A 19144-nucleotide genomic window follows, 5' to 3' on the forward strand; every position below is an offset into this window, starting at 1 on the left:
ACATGAAATTGAGTTATATGATGACAATTGATTTTCTTAGAGCATAATGAATCATTATAACAGATACTATTCCACAGGGGAACTATATTTTACTGTTGTCCTTTGTACGAGACACACTTTTTTATATTCCTGGAGTGACATAAGATATCACGTTTGAAATAAAACCTTTCATCTGTGTATTGTTTTTTTCATAATAAAGAACTTGTAACGATTGAAACACGTCTGCACAGTTATTTCCAGAAGCAGAATGCCAACAAATACTGCAGGCCTATGCTTTATCTGCTCCTGGGCAGGTTTATCTTTATCTACCAATTGTTTTTCTCTCTGGCAATGTGCTAGTGAATTTTTGGATAAATCTAAACAGACATGTAGATAATTATCAATATTGCACACCAGCTGGGAAAGAGTAAGAGCACAGAAGTTATGTTTTGGGTGGATAGCAGAGTTTTCTAGATATACACACTATAAACAAAGTTCAAAACCATATTTATACAGATCCATTTCCTGAACCAATAGACTAGTACTCACTATACAGCACCATATCTTAATATAATCCTACTCTTTGTATTATTATCCATCACACATCTACAACAGATCAGCATTACTGCACACTGCATATATTTCTAATTCATCCCTGTTTTATTGTTGTCAATTCTTCTGATCTGTTTAATTCAATCATTGTGTTGTTATTCTTGCCATTACTCTTTCATTTTTAATTATAAGTGATTCAGTTTCAGCACTGTGCGGTCTCTTGACAACAGGATCTACTGTATGCAATAATGAAAATACCCCACAAGAACAAGGAAAATTCAGGTAAGATGATTTGGATTCCTGCTAAGACAGGCATTGTGAGTTCTTTTTTATATATATTTATTGATTTATTTAAGATGTAATTCAAATAAAAGTCAGTGTTGTGAAGTATAAGAGAGATGAGAAGAAATAGACATGTGAGGTTAATAACAGGACACTACACTATAGGGATTTCACCTAACAGGTGTTTTTCTTTTATTATTTACTATAGATCATGTTTATTTGGCCTATTTTCTGACATGTACTGACGTTAATGCTTGCAGTCGCAAACTGCAGTGCTTATGGATTTCAGGTTGACATTTAAGATACATATTCGGAAGTTGGTAGATAAGTGCAAAAACAGTACTTATATACTTTGATGTCTAACAGGAATGGAATCAGAATCAGAATCAGAAAGAGCTTTATTGCCAAGTACTGTATGCTTGCGCATACAAGGAATTTGTTTTAGTGACATAAGCTTCCAGTACACAGAGACAACAACACACAGACAAAAAGAAAAAAAAATGACATAGAATTACAAATTGGCAAATAAATAAGTGTATAAACAATTGTGCTATAAATGATAATGGAATAGGATTGAGTAAGATGCAGGGATGTACTAGGATCTCTGGATTTGTACAGTTCTTGAAGGGTGGGCAGGGGAGCACCAATAATCCTTTCAGCAGTCCGAACAGTTCTCTGTAGTCTTCTGATGTCTGATTTTGTTGCTGAACCAAACCAGACAGTTATTGAAGAACAGAGGACAGACTCAATGACGGCTGAGTAGAACTGTTTCAGCAGCTCCTGTGGCAAGTTAAACTTCCTCAGCTGGCGAAGGAAATACAACCTTTGCTGGGCCTTTTTAACAATGGAGTCAATGTGATTGTCCCACTTCAGGTCCTGAGAGATGGTGGTTCCCAGGAATCTGAATGACTCCACTGCAGTCACAGTGCTGTTCATGATGGTGAGTGGGGGGAGTGCAGGGGGGTTTCTCCTAAAGTCCATGATCATCTCCACTGTTTTGAGCGTGTTCAGCTCCAGGTTGTTAAGACTGCACCAGACAGCCAGCTGCTCAACCTCTTGTCTGTAAGCAGACTCATCACCGTCCTGGATGAGGCCGATGACTGTAGTGTCGTCTGCAAACTACAGGAGCTTGACAGAGGGGTCTTTAGAGGTGCAGTCGTTGGTGTACAGGGAGAAGAGCAGAGGGGAGAGAACACATCCCTGAGGGGCACCAGTGTTGGTGGAGCAGCTGTTTGATGTGAATTTCCCCAGTCTCACTAACTGTTGCCTATCTGTCAGAAAGCTGGTGATCCACTGACAGATAGAGCTAGGAACAGAGAGCTGGGTCAGTTTGGTCTGAAGGGCTGTTGGGATGATGGTGTTGAAAGCCGAACTAAAGTCCACAAATAGGATCCTCACATAAGTCCCAGTTTTGTCCAGATGTTGCAGGATGAAGTGCAATCCCATGTTGATTGCATCATCCACGGACCTGTTTGCTCAGTAAGCAAACTGCAGGGGGTCCAGTAAGCGTCCAGTGATGTCCTTCAGATAACCCAGAACCAGTTTTTCAAATGACTTCATGATGACAGACGTTAGAGCCACAGGTCTGTAGTCGTTAAGTCCTGTTATCTTGGGTTTCTTTGGAATGGGGATTATGGTGGAGCGTTTGAAGCAGGAAGGCACTTCACACAACTCCAGGGATCTGTTGAATATCTGTGAAAAGATGGGGGCCAGCTGGTCAGCACAGGTTTTCAGACAGGCTGGTGTAACACCATCTGGGCCTGTTGCTTTTCTTCTTATGTTCTTCTTGAAGACCTGGCACACATCATCTTCACAGATTTGAAGAGCAAATGGGGGAATGGGGAGCTAGTAGGAAATCTTTACTAAGAATATATAGTGCACTGATTAGGTGAACAATTGATTATAGATGAATGATTTATTGTTCTGCTTCTAAATCCTTGATTAAAAAAGAAGAAACTGTTCAGGCACAATCTTTAAGAATATGTAGTGGAGCTTTCAGATCTTCTCCAATATTAGCCATAAAAGTGTGGAGCACCATAGATCATGACATACTCATAGATCGATTACAAAACTATACAGGTATTCAAGGGCAGGCTCTAAGATGGTTTAGATCCTACCTGTCTGATCGCTACCATTTTGTTTATTTATCTCATTTATCATCAGTAAAATATGGAGTGCCACAAGGATCCGTCCTAGGTCCCCTTCTATTTTCAATATACATGTTGCCCCTTGGTAATATTATTAGAAAATACGGAATTAGTTTCCTCTGTTATGCTGATGATACTCAGCTATATATCTCAAAGAGACCAGATGAAACTTCTAAATTATCTAAGCTAACAGAGTGTGTTTTTTTTTTTTTTTTTTTATATATTTTTTTTTTTTCACTTTTCACAAAGAAATAACATCCTTACAGAATTGTGATAATATAATGACAATGACAGGTAAACAAAAACAAAAAGCAGAAACAAAAAAAAAAAAAAAAAAAAACACCACAAAATCAGCTCACACCCTAAAAGTAAGGGTTACATACTTTTATACACATACATGGGAATTCACTAAGTCGGGAAAAAAATATTAGAGATTATAATACCCTCAGATAAATCCTCTTGTCAGGATGGAAGCAATGTCAAATTCAACATATGTCATAAAAGGTTCCCAAATTTTATGAAACTTTCCAGTCTTATCATGTACAATACAAGTCAGGTAATCTAACGACAGATATTCAAGAATAGTTTGATGCCACATCCTAATGGAGGGAGCCTTATCTGATATCCATTTTAAAAGTAAACATTTCTTTGCACTGAAAATCAGAATATTAAAAAGCCTAATTTTGCACTTATCAAGACCCACAGGAGGAGACACTCCCAGCAAATAAGTCCTTGGATCTGGAACCAAAGTAACCCCCAAAATTTTGTTCAGTTCTTCAGAAACTCCCCACCAGAACCTCTGTATCTTGTTACAAAACCACAAACAATGAGTAAGACTACCTATTTCTGTCTTACATTTGGGACAGAAAGGAGAGCAATCAGCCCTAAATCTGCTACGCTGGGAAGGAGAAATGTGAGCTCTGTGAAGAATCTTGAGCTGGATAGCTCTTACTTTATTACATATACTCAGACTCTTTGCATTTTCCCAAACCGTACACCAATCTTCCTCTGTTACTTGTATATTAAATTCCTTTTCCCAAATTATTTTAAGAAAATGAGTGGAAGTGTCAAGATACTCTGATAACACATCATAAAACAATCTTATAGATTTAATCGAGTGCATTTCGAAAAGCTGCTTCTCGATTTCTGAAGAACATACATTAGAAAGAAGTGTTGTATCCTTTTGAATATAATTTCTTATTTGTAAATAGCGGAAAAAATCCAGCCCATCTAAGTTGTATTTTTGGGAAATCTGACTAAAAGACATAAGAATATTATTATCAAAAATATCTTTTAGTTTAGAAAGCCCCTTAAGAGCCCACTGTCGAAAACGTGAATCACTGATACCTGGGGGGAAATCTAGATTGTTACATATTGGAGTATAAAGTGATGTTAAACATGATTTGCCCTCAAATCGCCTAACAGACTGCCAAGCTTTCACAGAATTTACAGTAATTGGGTTTGTACAAGCTATTCTAACTGTCTTCATTTTTTTTATAAAAAGCAAATTTTGAAGAGGGACTTGTGATTGAAAGGACTCTATATCCAGCCACAATGAAGTTGGGTCTTCAGAAATCCAGGTAGTTATATAACGTAAATGGGCAGCAAGTTGATATCTTCTAATATCCGGAAGACCCAAGCCACCCATACCCTCCGGTAAACGCAATATATTAATCCTAAGGCGAGGTCTTTTATTAGCCCATATAAAAGAACTGAACCATCTGTCTATATCTTTTAATGTTTTCTGTAAGAAAAGAACTGGAATCATCTGAATCGGGTATAATAATCTTGGGAGAACATTCATTTTCAAAAGAGCAATGCGCCCCAGCCAAGAAATAGGTAGAGTATTCCATCTTTCTAGATCAAGCTTAATACAATTAAAAAGAGGAGTAAAATTTGATTTAAACATCTGGTCAAATTTAGGGGTTATATGTATTCCCAGATATACAAAGCCCATCGTAGACCACTTAAATGGGAAAGAACCTGAAGGGACAGTTTGTAGGTTACCAAGTGGCATAGCTTCAGATTTACTAAAATTAATCTTATAACCTGAGAAGACGCTAAAATCTTTAATGACACTTATGAGATTAATTATAGATATGTCCGGTTTAGATAAGAAAACGAGCACATCGTCAGCAAAAAGATTAATCTTATGTTGCCTACTGGCTATAGCCAAACCATGTATACCTGGATTTGACCTAATTGCCTCAGCCAAAGGTTCTATTACTAAAGCAAAAAGAAGGGGTGATAATGGACAGCCTTGTCGAGTGCCCCTACTGATCCCAAAACTGGAAGAACGTAAGCCATTAGTTATAACAGCAGCAAGAGGGCCTGTATACAACAGCTTCACCCAACTAACAAATTTTTCACCCAGACCGAATTTAGATAATGTATAAAACAAGTAAGGCCACTCAACTCGATCAAACGCCTTTTCTGCGTCCATTGAGACAACAAGACTGTCCATTTTCTGCTCATGTGAAAACTGAATAATATTTAATAGTCTACGTATACTATTTCCAGAGTTACGTCCCTTAATAAAACCAGTTTGATCTTCTTTAATAAGTTGAGGGAGTAAGTCTTCAAGCCTTTTAGCAAGAATTTTAGAAAGAATTTTGAAATCACAATTTAATAGGGATATTGGCCTATAAGAGGCACAATCTTCTGGTTGTTTTCCCTTTTTAAGTATCAGAGAAATATTAGCTTCCCGTAAGGAAGGAGGTAGAATACCATTCTCTAATGAATAATTAAACATTTCTAAAAGAGGATCTACCAAAACATCTTGAAACTCTGAATAAAATTCAGAACTTAGTCCATCTGGACCAGGGGCTTTCCCAGTGTGCAAACTCCCAATTGCTGATAACACCTCCTCCTTTAAAATAGGACCATTAAGAGCAAGCTTCTGATCCTCCAATATAGAAGGTAACTCTATTTTAGAAAAAAACACATCCATAAGGCTTAATGAGTTACATGGGGACTCTGCTTTATATAGTGTTTTAAAAAAGTTAACAAATGTATTGTTAATTATTGTAACATCAGAAGAAGAATGCCCCTGATCATCCTTGATTGAAGATATCATTTGTGAGTCTGCTTTTTTCTTAGTAAGATAAGCCAGGTATTTCCCTGGCTTATCACCATGTTCATAGAGCCTTTGCTTAGCGAACCTAACTTTTCTCTCAGCAGAACTTATATGCAAGGACTCTAAAGCAGAACGTAAAGCAGTAATTTCCTTTAATTTTGCTGACTTCGGATTTTGAACATAATCACTCTCTGCTCGTTTAAGTTTTGTATCTAGAATGTTCTTCTGTTCTATTTGCCTCCGCCTCTTACTAGAGGTGTAAGAAATTACAAGACCTCTTGAAAAAGCTTTAATCGTTTCCCATAGCAGAGACTTATCTTCTGTAGAGGGAGAATTGATAGCAAAAAATGATTGGAATTCTGACATAAAATAAGAACAGAATTTGCTATCCTTAAGAATAAAAGGGTTAAATCTCCAATACCTCGTTTGATTAAAAGGACTCTGCAACTTTAAATGTAAAAAACAGGAGCATGATCTGAAATTATAATTTTTCCAATAGCGCTGTAATCTATAAATTGTAACAGTCCCTTAGGAACAAAGAAAAAGTCTATTCTTGTGTGGCAACAATGTTGTTTAGAATAGAAAGTAAATTCTTTATCAGCTGGATGCTGTGCACGCCATACATAAACAAAATCCAAATCTTCACATAAAGAATTAATAAATTTAGCCTGGAATGAGGGAGTCAAACCTGAAGGTAATTTGTCCATAAGTGGGTTCAGTTGACAGTTAAAATCTCCTCCCACAATAGAACGAGTAACCTTGAATTCCAACAATTTGATGAATGCATTTGTTAAAAAATCACATTGATGACCAGGGGGAAAATATACATTCATAATGGCGATTTCTTCGTCTTGCAGCAAACCCTTCACAATCACATAACGCCCATTTTTATCTTTGATACAATTTATCAGCCTGAAAGGTAAAGATTTTTTTAACAAAATGGCCACTCCTCTACTCCTCGATGTAAATGAGGAGAAAAAGACATGACTAAAGCCCAGCTGTTGCAATTTAAGATGTTCTTTATCATCAAGATGAGTTTCTTGTAAAAGGGCTATATCAACATTCTCCTTTTTAAGCAATGTGAGAATTGACTTCCTCTTCACGGGTGTATGTATCCCATTAACGTTCCAGGAACAAATTTTAAGCATACTAACTGACATGTTTTATAATAAGGGAGAAAGAGAAGAAGAACAAAAACAAATCCCGACAAAAATGTTTCCTATAGCGGAAATACAATCCCATGTTAACATCAAAGGTGAGCTGAAAAGTGCAAAACAAAAAACAACAACAACAATAAACACGTAACTATAATACAAGAAACAGTACAAACTGTACTCAGATTAGAACCAGTCATTACTCTGAAATGGTTCAAAAAACGCAATTCAGTGTAAAAGGGACCCTGAACGACAAAAGAAAGTTGGTTACCCCGTACCGCTGACAGACCTGCGGACCTTAAACGCACACAGCATGTCCATGTGACAGAGGGCCTAATTTAACCAAAGCCGAAAAGAAGAAAAAGAAAAAGTGTATCTGTCTACATATTGTGGCGTACACATACCCAAGTCCTTTTCATTGCCAGCATGACGAATGAAAACATTCACAGGGATATTCCCTCCTGCGACGACAAGAATTTGTCCACCTCAATTGGATCCTGAAACACGTTGGTAGCTCCTCGATATGTCACTTTGAGAGATGCAGGATAAAGCTGTGCATAAGTGGCACCGGCTGCCTTCAGACGCTTCTTGACCTCGTCAAATTGTTTGCGTTTACGCAAAACCGCGGCTGAGAAATCCTGAAAAATTTTCACCTTGGAGTTTCCGAACATCAAAGCCTTCTCACCGTTACCCAACTCTCTCGCTGCTGTGATGACCCGTTCCTTGTCTACGTAGTTATGAAATCTCACCAAAACTGCCCTTGGATACGGGGATGCCGTCTTGAGAGCTCTGCCTGGAACGCGATGGGCTCGTTCAATCTTCATGCGGCCAGATTTCGTTTGAATGCCCAGAGAGTTCGGCAGCCAGGATTCGAAAAAATTAACAGGGCGATCACCTTCTGCATTCTCTGGGAGCCCAACAATACGTATGTTTTTCCTTCTCCCTCTGTTTTCCAAATCATCCACATGTTCTGTTAATTCCCGAACTCGTTTCGCTAGCGTCTCCAATTTACCCTCGACCGGGGCGGCAACATCTTCCACCGCGGAAATTCGATTCTCAGTTTCGGTGATTCGTTTTTCATGATCATCTAGCTTCTCGTTCTGTTGTTGCAAGAGCTGTGACAGTGGACTTAACTTTTCATCAATCAATTTCGAAATGTTTTCTGTGACTTCCTTAATAATCTGTCGTGGGCCCGGTTCGGAAACACTGATGCTAGCATCTGAACTAACAGTAGCATTATCTTCACCCTGACGGTTATGCTCTGTCTCTGGTTTGCTCGAATTTTTAGTGTTCCTTTGAGGCATGTTGGTCGATTGCTTCAAAAAGTAGGTGTCTAAACTCATAGCAAACTATGCAGCCAGCAACACAGAAAATAATGAGCTCCTCCGCCGAAAATAATGATAAATGAATGTAATAGCCCGCACCGTCTGAATAACGCGACCGTTCTCTAAGCCGCCATCTTGGATCCCCCTAACAGAGTGTGTTAAAAATGTAAAAGACTGGATGACCAATAATTTTCTCTTATTATATTCGGATAAAACAGAGATATTAATTATTGGACCAAAAAACAGTACACAGTACACAGAATCTAGTAGACTCTACAGTCAAACAGCTTGGTGTTATATTAGACAGCAACTTTTCTTTTGAAAACCATATTTTCCATGTTACAAAAACGGCATTTTTCCATCTTAGAGACATTGCCAAGCTACAAAACATTTTACATGTTTCTGATGCAGAAAAGCTAGTTCATGCATTCATGACCTCGAGACTGGACTATTGTAATGCACTTCTAGCTGGTTGTCGTGCATTTTTCACATTTGGCTCCCAAACTCTGGAATAGCCTTCCTGATAATGTTCAGGGTTCAGACACACTCTCTCTATTAAAATCTAGATTAAAAATGCATCTCTTTCACCAAGCATTTGAATAATGTATCTCTTAAATTGTGAGTGTAGTTGCATCTGATCAAATGTGCATTCTTATTCTTTAGCTTGGGTTAAATGAATTAATTTTACTTTGTTGGATCAGCAGCTATGCTAATGATGTCTCTATGTGTTTCTCTGTTTCTGCTGGGATCTTCATCCCGTGGTAACTAGGATTTACACAAGCTCCAGTCTGGATCCAGAACACCTGAGAAGAGATGATGCTGACCCTCAGAGGACCTCAGATGATGCTGACCCTGAATCAACAACAGAACTAACAAATATTGCTACAAGTGTGACTGCATCATATAATAATTATTAATTAATAATATTAATAATGTTTAACATCTGGCTGACTATGTCTTGTATTAATTTTTCTGAAAAATCCTGTCATATATGCTCAAACTGACAGTCACCACGTATAAGCTACTACTAAATATCGTAGAAACGTAATTTTCTGTAAAGTTGCTTTGTAATGATTTGTATCGTAAAAAAGATAAATGTAAAAGGGCATTCAGAATTACATCCAGTAAAGAAGATACTGAAGGATTGATAATTGTAAAGTCCTGAGGTTCATTTGGGTGCACGGTGAACGTGATTTCACCAAGTACAACATGTTCCTTGATCAACATTCTGATCAACCATTTAAAATAGAGATATATAACTTTTAATGAATTATCTGTTTTAAACTTATGATCAAGGTTAGATGCTTCTACACTCTTGTTAATCAGATATCATTTCACACTAATTTAAGGAATAAATTGTGGGTAGGCCTAGTGTTAGGTTTAGGGATAGGGATTTGGTTAAGACTGTATTTTACATTTGTTTTTTAATGTTGATCCAGGATCAACTAAATATTTTGATCCAGGAACATGTCTTGGCAAAATCACAGCAACCGTACCTGCTCATGTAGGAATACCAGGAAATGAAAAAGTCGATAAACTGGCCAAACAAGCAACGAAACATGTGAACGTTGAGGTACAAATTCCACTGAGTAAAGTAGAAATAAAAGGAAGAATTAAAGAGCAAATAGTGGCAGGAAATGTGGGACAAGAATTTAAAGGGCAGACACTTAAACAATATTCAAAAATAAGTTGGCAATGGGAGAATTTGTTTTAACAATAGAAAAGAAAACATAATAATTAGATTCTGGTTTAAATCATTCATTATTCAAAACAGAGAAACATCAGTCAGGATTATGTACATGTACATGCAGTGACTATTGTAACTATTGAGCGTGCACCTCTACATTGTACAGTGTATACCATAGAAAGAGAGGAGTTATTTACAATGGATTGCAAATCCATTATCAATTCTTCCTATTAGACGTATTGTGAGTGCTGCTTGGTCATAAATAGAACGAGGCATTTACTTCGGGGATTTGTCACGTCGTGCTTCCTGTCAGGTGTAGACAGTAGACACGGTGTGAAGACTAGGTCTATATGTGGATAGATTTTTATTTATTTGTGGAACATATATTTCATCCTGTATCAGAAAACTACAGCTAAAATTCCTGTTAAATTCTAAAAGAATCTTGTTCAGGAACAGACTTGTGCACACTTTACTCATACAAACTTTTTAGGGCCTTTGCACACTCATCATATAGCCTAGACCAATTACATATTGTAATGCAAAAACATTTATCTGTTTCACCTGAGAGCTCTTTAGGCAAGAGTGACACGCTTGCTTGGCACAGATGTTGCCATTATGGCCAATAATTTGTGTCTGTAAGTTTAGGAACTTTTGTCCCTGTTCTTGCTAAAAGTCCAATGCTTAAGACTGCTGAGAGGTACAATTTCACTTCAGTGAAGGTATTCAAGTTGGTGTTAATTTGCTGTTTTACCTGAGAGAGAGAGAGAGAGAGAGAGAGAGAGAGATTTCATATTAGTGTTCACGTGTATTTTATATATGTATTTTTGAACATCCAGTAGAATGCATGTATATGTGAGTAATTTATAGGTGTATACACTCTAAAAAAACAATTCAAGGGGTCTGTTACCACTACATAATTAATACATTGTTGTAAATTAAAAATTCTAAATTCTTAATTTGATTAAACCTTTTAAGTTGCCAGCATTATTTTGTTGTCATGACAGAATAATGTTGATAATTACATCAACTTAATAATGTATGCAATTTAAACATAAATATATGTGTTGAGTAGTTTATGTTGTAGCAACCCAATGCAATTGGCTTGATAACTTAATTTTTCCACACCATTTGAGTTCAGGATTTCAAAGCTTCTCCCCCACTTAACGAACAAGGAGCAAGTTCAGACATGTTTTAGGCTGACCAGTACGACATAAAGGACATTTCAAGGTGAGTAATCTGAGTTTTATTTAATCTACAAATAAATGATCTCCATTTAACTAGAGGTTTACCTACACCTGGTAATACAGTTGATGTTAGCAGTGTAATTTGACCAGGATAGCAATGGATAAGAATGTAAAAACGGTTTCATTGAAAAATATGCTCAGCCAGAGAGAAAATTTCATTTATGATGTAAATAGGAAAATAATTTAATGCACAGACACATTTTAAAAAATCTGTCGTCATTCACACAGATAGCATTCAAGTTTTATTGTAGGCAGTTTGCTGTTCGACCAACATTAACAGACTTTTGATCTCATGGTCATGTTGCATTAAAAAAGTACTGAGAACAGGGCTGAACACAGTATTATTTAATGTATAAAAACATATTACATGTAATTTGATGTTACATATGAAATGTTCTACCATTCCTACTGGGCATTAATGAGGTCGGTTTTTGACTATGGCTGTATAGCGTACATGTCAGCAGCAGAATCAAATCTTAAGAAATTGGATGTAATACAAGCTCAGGCTTTGAGAATTTGTAGTGGATCTTTTAAAACTTCTCCTGTATCAGCAATGCAGGTTGAAATGGGAGAAATGCCGTTAGGAATCAAGCGAGTAAAATTAATGATGGCATATTGGGTTAGTATCCAGGGGTAGTGTGAGTCGCATCCTGCCAAGAGTCTTTTAATAGATTGCTGGGAACACAATAAGACAAATTTCATGAGTTTTGGGTGGATTGGTGATGCAAAGGCAGAAGTCATAGGATTAAGACAATTAGATTACAGCTCTACAGTGATACAGTCTTCAATTCCTCCCTGGTTATTCCCAACACCATATGTAGACCTAGACATACAGCAGGAATTGAAGGATATGTCAAAGAAACTTCCTGAAAGCAGAATAGTACAGAATTATTTTGATTTGCATTTTGCAGATTCCATGTTTATATTCACAGATGGTTCCAAAGATCCTGATACAGGGCGTGCAGGTGTAGCAGTTTACATCCCAGCAAGTGAGTCATATTATCCGATATTCTTTTCTTAATATGTGTCAGTATATACCACAGAACTGATTGCAATATTATTGGCCCTGCAGTGGATAGAAGAGAGGGAAACAAATAATACTGTTATTGCATCTGATAGTTTGTCTGCACTTATGAGTATTAAATCTGGCAAATCATTATTTAGATCCAATATCATCAATGATATATTCATTATGTTATACAGGATTAAGCTAAAGGGCTATCCACATGCTTTCTTTGGGTTCCTGCTCATGTCGGTGTGGAGGGGAATGAGCAGGTGGATATGCTGGCCAAAGGATCACTCAAAACTAAACATGTAGACTTAGAAACCCCATTAAATAAGGAAGAAGCTAAGTCAATTATCAGGAAGTATGCACAGTCCGTTTGGCAAGGGTATTGGGATAACAGTGAAACTGGAAGGCATTTATATAATGTACAGAGACAGGTTGGTGCTGGGAGGATGGTGGGCTGCAAACGGAGGGAAGAAAGTTTAATAGCTCGTCTGAGAATAGGTCATACAGGTCTAAACCTTTCATTGTATAAAATAGGTAAGCACCCAACTGGGAAATGTACTTATTGTAATCAACCAGAAACAGTGGAACATGTTCTTCTTCAGTGTAGGAAATATAATATTAATAGGGAGCACCTCTTTCAGTCACTACGGAAGGCAAAACATCATGACGTCTCATTGTCAGGTCTCTTGGGGAAAACAGCAGGTCAGATATATTGTTATATAATTAGGTTTCTTAAAGAAACTGAATTAATTAAAAGAATCTGAGTCTAATAAGTATTAATATTTACTTTTTTTTTTTTGCTTAATCTCTCGTTCCACACTCCAGTCCAGTTAGTGGCGTTAATGCACCGTTAAATGGTTTGCCAACCGCCATTAAACACCAGAAGAAGAAGAAGAAGAATACCACAAGTTGGTTCGGTTGTCAACCGTCATTAAAAGAAGACGAAGACTGCAGCTTAGTTCCGTCAGTTTTTACAGTCCTCTCCTCAGAATTCTAATTCGCTCGCTTCAAATATGAAACCTTTGTCGAGGTTTCTTTTTCCTGAACGGTAAGTCTTAAAATGGTTTTGATGTACCAAGAATAAGCCTAATGAATGGTCGCAGCTAGTGTTTATGACGAAGGTAAAGTTATGTCTGCAAGAGTCGCATGCGCTTGGTAAGCTTTGTTAAAGAGTACATAACATAGCAAGCGTAAATTAATTTTAGATTTGTAAAAGTGTACATTGAATTTCAAGTGTAAGAAAAATGATTTGCAGCCTTATACAGTTTACTGTGTTATGAAACTGCAGCGTCTTTTCTGATATCAACCTGATAAATAAACCTATTTGTGCCTCGTTGTTGATAAATGATGATTTAAAGAACAAATGTGATAATGTGCAGCATAGACAGGCTTGTGACAGACAACACATCGCATTTACCTGCTTTAGAAACTTTCCCAAATACAGTGCCAAAAGGCATTAGAAGGAAAAGGAAAGGGAGATGCACTTTATATTTTAAAGCATTCGTTTGAGTAAAAATAACAATAACCTAGGATTTGGGGAGGAAAACAAGAGATTCTTCTTGCATTTTTATTTTAGTTGTGCATGGGCACCTGCAGACCACTTATATGTGCACTTCTGTAGATACGGTCGTGGCCAAAAATATCGACACCCTAAGTAAATATGATCAAAGAAGGATGTGAAAATGTATGTGCATTGTTAATCCTTTTGATTTTTTATTTTATTTAAAAAATTCACAAAAATGTATCCTTTCATTGGATAATAAGAATTTTAAATGGGGGTAAATATCATTGTGAAATAAAGGTTTTCCTCTAATACACATTGGCCACAATTATTGGCACCCTTTTATTCAATACTTTTTGAAACCTCCATTTGCCAGTTTAACAGCTCTAAATGTTCTCCTATAATGCCTGATGAGGTTAGAGAACACCTGACAAGAGATCAGAGACCATTCCTTCATCCAGAATCACTCCAGACCCCTTAGATTCCCACGCTGTCTTTTTAAACCGTGTGGAATGCAGAATATGATTTCTACCAAAGGGGACTCTAAAATGTTAGACATGGAGTTCTTAACCTTTTTGATGTCGGGGCCCAAATTTTACAGTACAAAGTGGCCCATGGCCCAATCAAATATTAGCACTGTATTGGTTTATTGATCTCACCCTGGGTTAAATAAAATAAATAAAAACAATACAATGTTTTGTAAAATAAATTCAAAATAATATTTTTCAAATTAAATAAGTTGTAAATTAAAATTGAAATAAAGTGCAAATGAAGAAATATAGCTTTATAATCTGCAAAATAAAAATAAAATAAAAATGGGCTGAAAATAGAAAAATAGAAACTGATGCTGTATGTATGTGGCCATGGCTGCGATACGATTTGGTCTCCCCTTATCCACTTTAAAAATTTCTCCACCTGTTTCACACATACTCCATCTGCAGTGCTTATACAGTCCGTCTGTGTTTCATATTTTGAGCAGAAGCAGCACGGACTCATTGTGCTTTCACACAGGACACGTTTGCGGTCCGCTACTGATCCGGGGCTGTTTAGTCCACAAGCACAACATTTGTTCATTGTTTTATATTTCAAATCATGTTAAAAAAAAAAATAATAATAAAAAAGCTTTTTCATGAATGAGATACTCTTTTATCACAGTACAGTAACAATCTTTCCTTAGTTTAAACTCAAATATAAACATTTAGCTAGGTCTGGACGATTATGGCCTAAAATCAAAACCTCGATTAATTGAACATTTTACCTCGATTACGATTAATGAACGATTATTTTGTTTCTGTTTTGTTTTTTGTGCCCTCATAGTTCACTGACAAGGTTTGTGCTGTAAATATGATTGACCATCAGCAGTTATTTTATCTATGTTCGTAACATTTCTTACTAGGGTTGGGTATCGTTTGAATTTTATAGATTCCGATTCTTATCGATTACTATTTCCGATTCCAATAAGATAAAAAATCCAATATTTAAAATAAATTAAGTCAAACAATTAGATGTCAAACATATTTACAAAGCATTCTGTTGCAGCTGAATAACATGAGCAAAATTAAGCAGCCTACAAAACACTGCAAGAGGAATTTTGCCTGTGATTAAAAATAAAATACCATAGCAAAAACAACTAGATTTATATAAATTTCAAATATTAAAGTGTTAAAGACAAGTAATAAGATAGGTCAGTAATAAGAAAGGAACAAACAAATCAATAAGCAATATCATAAATAAATACAACTAAACTAAATTTCAGGTACAGAAACTGTAATTAAAAGTTTAAAAACACTGCATAGTTTTCTTTGTATAAATAAAATAAAGATTAATCAAGTAAAGTTATTAAATATATTCAGTCAATATCAGTGAATGATTTTCTTTTGTTCTTTGATTAACATTAATGACAGGCAGCGCGTTTATTAGGCTGTTGTCTCTTTAAGCAAAAATACTGCACATGTGTGTTTTCTTTCTCATCTGTTTATGTTCACGTAAGAAAAAAACGGCTGCGTTTATGATGATATACTGATGTAGTTTTCTGTATCGTAGTTTCGACTCGGAACAACCTTTTCTACAGTTAAAATACACAGAACGTTCTGAGAACAGACACAAACCGGGAACCCGCAGCGTGACCGCCGACCACTGCTCTCTATGCACGTGCTTGTGCTTCATGTGCGCTGCACACAAACATGCTATATTAAGTTTTGAGATTCTAAGTTACTTTAGTGATAAATCACAGGACAGCGCTGACAACTAGTTTCTGTGTTCCTCTGTGCACGCGATCTTCACAGCTACTGTTTATATGAGTGTTCGTGCCACAGTGCAGCTGCGCGAACATGGTCGATTATAAGAATACACATCTGATCATCTAATCGCTTGAATGTCCAAACCATAAAACAAATACAACTGACAAAGTTGAAGACTCAAGGCTCACCGCTTATGCGCCATCAGTATGTGTTGAACCGGCGTTCACCTCCGTGTTTTGCTTATATGCCACTGACTGGAGAGCAGAGTCATGTGGCTACACACGCGCTAGTATGCTTTTAAGGGGGAAGTATTAACAGGATTAAAAAACCGAAATAACCGACATGGGAAAATTACATCGGTTAGAGGTTATGAATTTCGGTTTGGATTACTTTTCGATTAATCGTCCACCCCTACATTTAGCCTACTTTTCTTGTTAGGCAATCACAAACATTTAAAATTAAAACTCACCACTGACAGAAACAGTCAGCTCTCGTGCCTTGTGCATTTAAATCTTTATTACAAGCAATCCAACGGGTCTTAATGAACTTTGTTTTTCTGCCTCCATAAAAGTGCATATATTGCATTTCCTTGTTTACCTAAAGGTGCTCTTTTTCTTGTTTTAAACCTAGCCAAAAAGCCATATGTTGCCTCCGAAACACAGTAGGCTTTAATTGTATAAATGTATTGTGAAATGACTGCATTTCCATGTCAATCCATGTAAATTTTTACTGTGAACAATGCGCTGTCACTTTAATTCAGTGCGTGCAGCACAGCAAAAATAGACTTGGTACAGGCGGATCAGAAGCACAGTGGTAGGATTCGCGAGACCACGTGATTTGCCTGTCAAACACTACAGTCTATGGTCCAACATTGTTTTTTTGATTTCTGTGTGTTCTAACATGGTTGGCTAAATGTTAATGTTTTGTCCGGTTTAATTATGTTTATTCCAGTCATGCAACTCCTGCAATTAAACTCCACACCACTTCATTTTTTTAATTGTCCATGTGATGTCATATAATAATGTGAGGTTTTACAACTTTAAGGATGCACCTCTTGTCATCTATTTCTGGCCTCCTAGCATGAATATAATAATGTGAAATACGATTGGTCTGCACAGGGTGTTTATTTTGAAATGCACATGATTTTTTGACTTCTATTTTGTATTTGCTGTGCGGTTTGGATGGATACCACTGTGACATTAGTTTGTTGTACGTGTAACTTATAACAGAGGGGAACCAAGTTGAATGCAGCTTCCAAAAGACAAAAAATAGTCGATTAATATTTTCTATATTTGATACAATCACACCAGCGTGAGAACTCAGCGAGTCATATCATCAGCTGCTAAATTCAGATCTGCGTTCGCTGGCTGGCGGTGAGCCAGAGACAGACGCGTTTTTACAGCAGTGCGCATTATAAATAATTTGACATCATTTCCGGTTCCGGGTCGAGTATGCTGTGCTTGTTTGTGCTGCCGCTTCGTATCCTGGATTGTTTGTACTGTTTGTCTGGTTCGGATATTTTTTCTTTTTTTCTCTTTTTTCATCGGAACTCTGTGTTGATTACTCCATTTCCCTGACCTGGACTGTTGTGACTGCACTGACCACCTCTGCTGTCTGCAAGACGTTGCGAATACTGTGCAGCTGTTTCGCGCCTAGTTGGATTAATCCTTTTTCCACTGTTTAAACTCTGAACTGAACTGTTGATAAGTCTGCCATCGGGCTGCTGCGAGCTTTCTTCCCTGTTACATCTCTACTAGGGCTGCATGATATTGGGAAAAAATGACATTGCGATATTTTATTTTTCTGCGATATATATTGTGATATTTTTTCTTACAAACAAATGGGGTGAGCACACTTACATTCTCATTTTAAATGATTTAAACATCGACACCATCGTGTCAATTGATTAATATGCGCGAGGGAGAGAGAGCAAGACAGAGCTCGTGTGGTTTGAAAACGGCTCGCTCTCTCTCGGTCTCTCTATCTCTCTCTCTCTCAATTCAATTCATATTGCTTTATTGGCATGACATACAAAGGTACATATTGCCAAAGCATTGTACATATCAGAATAGAAACAAACAAAACAAAAATATATATATTCATAAGAGAAAAAAAGAAAAAAAAATTACATGCAAAATAAATCCATATACATTTCTATAAACATTGGTACTTGGTACATTGGTACTTCTAATGTACTCTGTCTCTCTCGCGCGCGCTCTCTCTCTAGCAGCAGTGCGCCAGCCCAGCGCCGCGTCAGGCACGGTTCTGGTGTGTAAAGACACAGAAAACGCGAGGCAGCCACCACGCTTCTGGGACGCTTCAGACACGCGACGCTCACGCCACGCAGCCAGTGTGTCACCGGCCTCTGTCTCTCTCGCGCGCGCTCTTTCTCTCTGTCTGTCTCACGCGCGCTCTCTCTGTCTTTCTCGCACGCGCTCTCTCTCTCTGTCTCTCTCGCGCGCTCTCTCTCTGCCCTGTTAAACTTGCATGTGGTTTTCAGTCCTGTCAATGATAAACTTTCACTCTATGATGGTTTAGCTGTGCAATTAATCCGCGAATCACATTCGTCAAGGGCCGGGGAGCAGCTGGCCCATACAGTTAATGAATAACAGATCAACTATGACAGCCTACATCGCACATCCTGCGATGTGACTATCGTGGATTCGTACATTGCGATATCGATGCTTAAACGACACATCGTGCAGCCCTAATCTCTACCACATTCGGCTCCTCAGATGGGTGAGTTACCGCTCTCTCTATCGGTTGCGCCATTTGTTTACTGCTTACTATCTGGGTGCGTCGCCTCCTATTTAGTTAGCTGTTTTGGTGAAGTGACGTTCAGGTTTGGCTAACGTGGTTTTGCTTGTGGTTGGGCTTTCACTTTCTCAGTATCAACATGCCTTGTGCAAAAACATTTTTTTTTTTCCTTTTTTTTTTACACATCG

The 19144-nt window shown here is 37.3% G+C and overlaps 1 pseudogene; it reads left to right on the forward strand.

The window, feature by feature from the left end:
- Positions 1-13397: 13397 nt before the first annotated feature.
- Positions 13398-19144, forward strand: part of LOC113040740 (GTPase IMAP family member 8-like) — a 30927-nt pseudogene continuing 25180 nt past the window's right edge.

The sequence above is a fragment of the Carassius auratus genome, chromosome 22 (assembly GCF_003368295.1).
Source record: "Carassius auratus strain Wakin chromosome 22, ASM336829v1, whole genome shotgun sequence".
Lineage (NCBI taxonomy): Eukaryota > Metazoa > Chordata > Actinopteri > Cypriniformes > Cyprinidae > Carassius > Carassius auratus.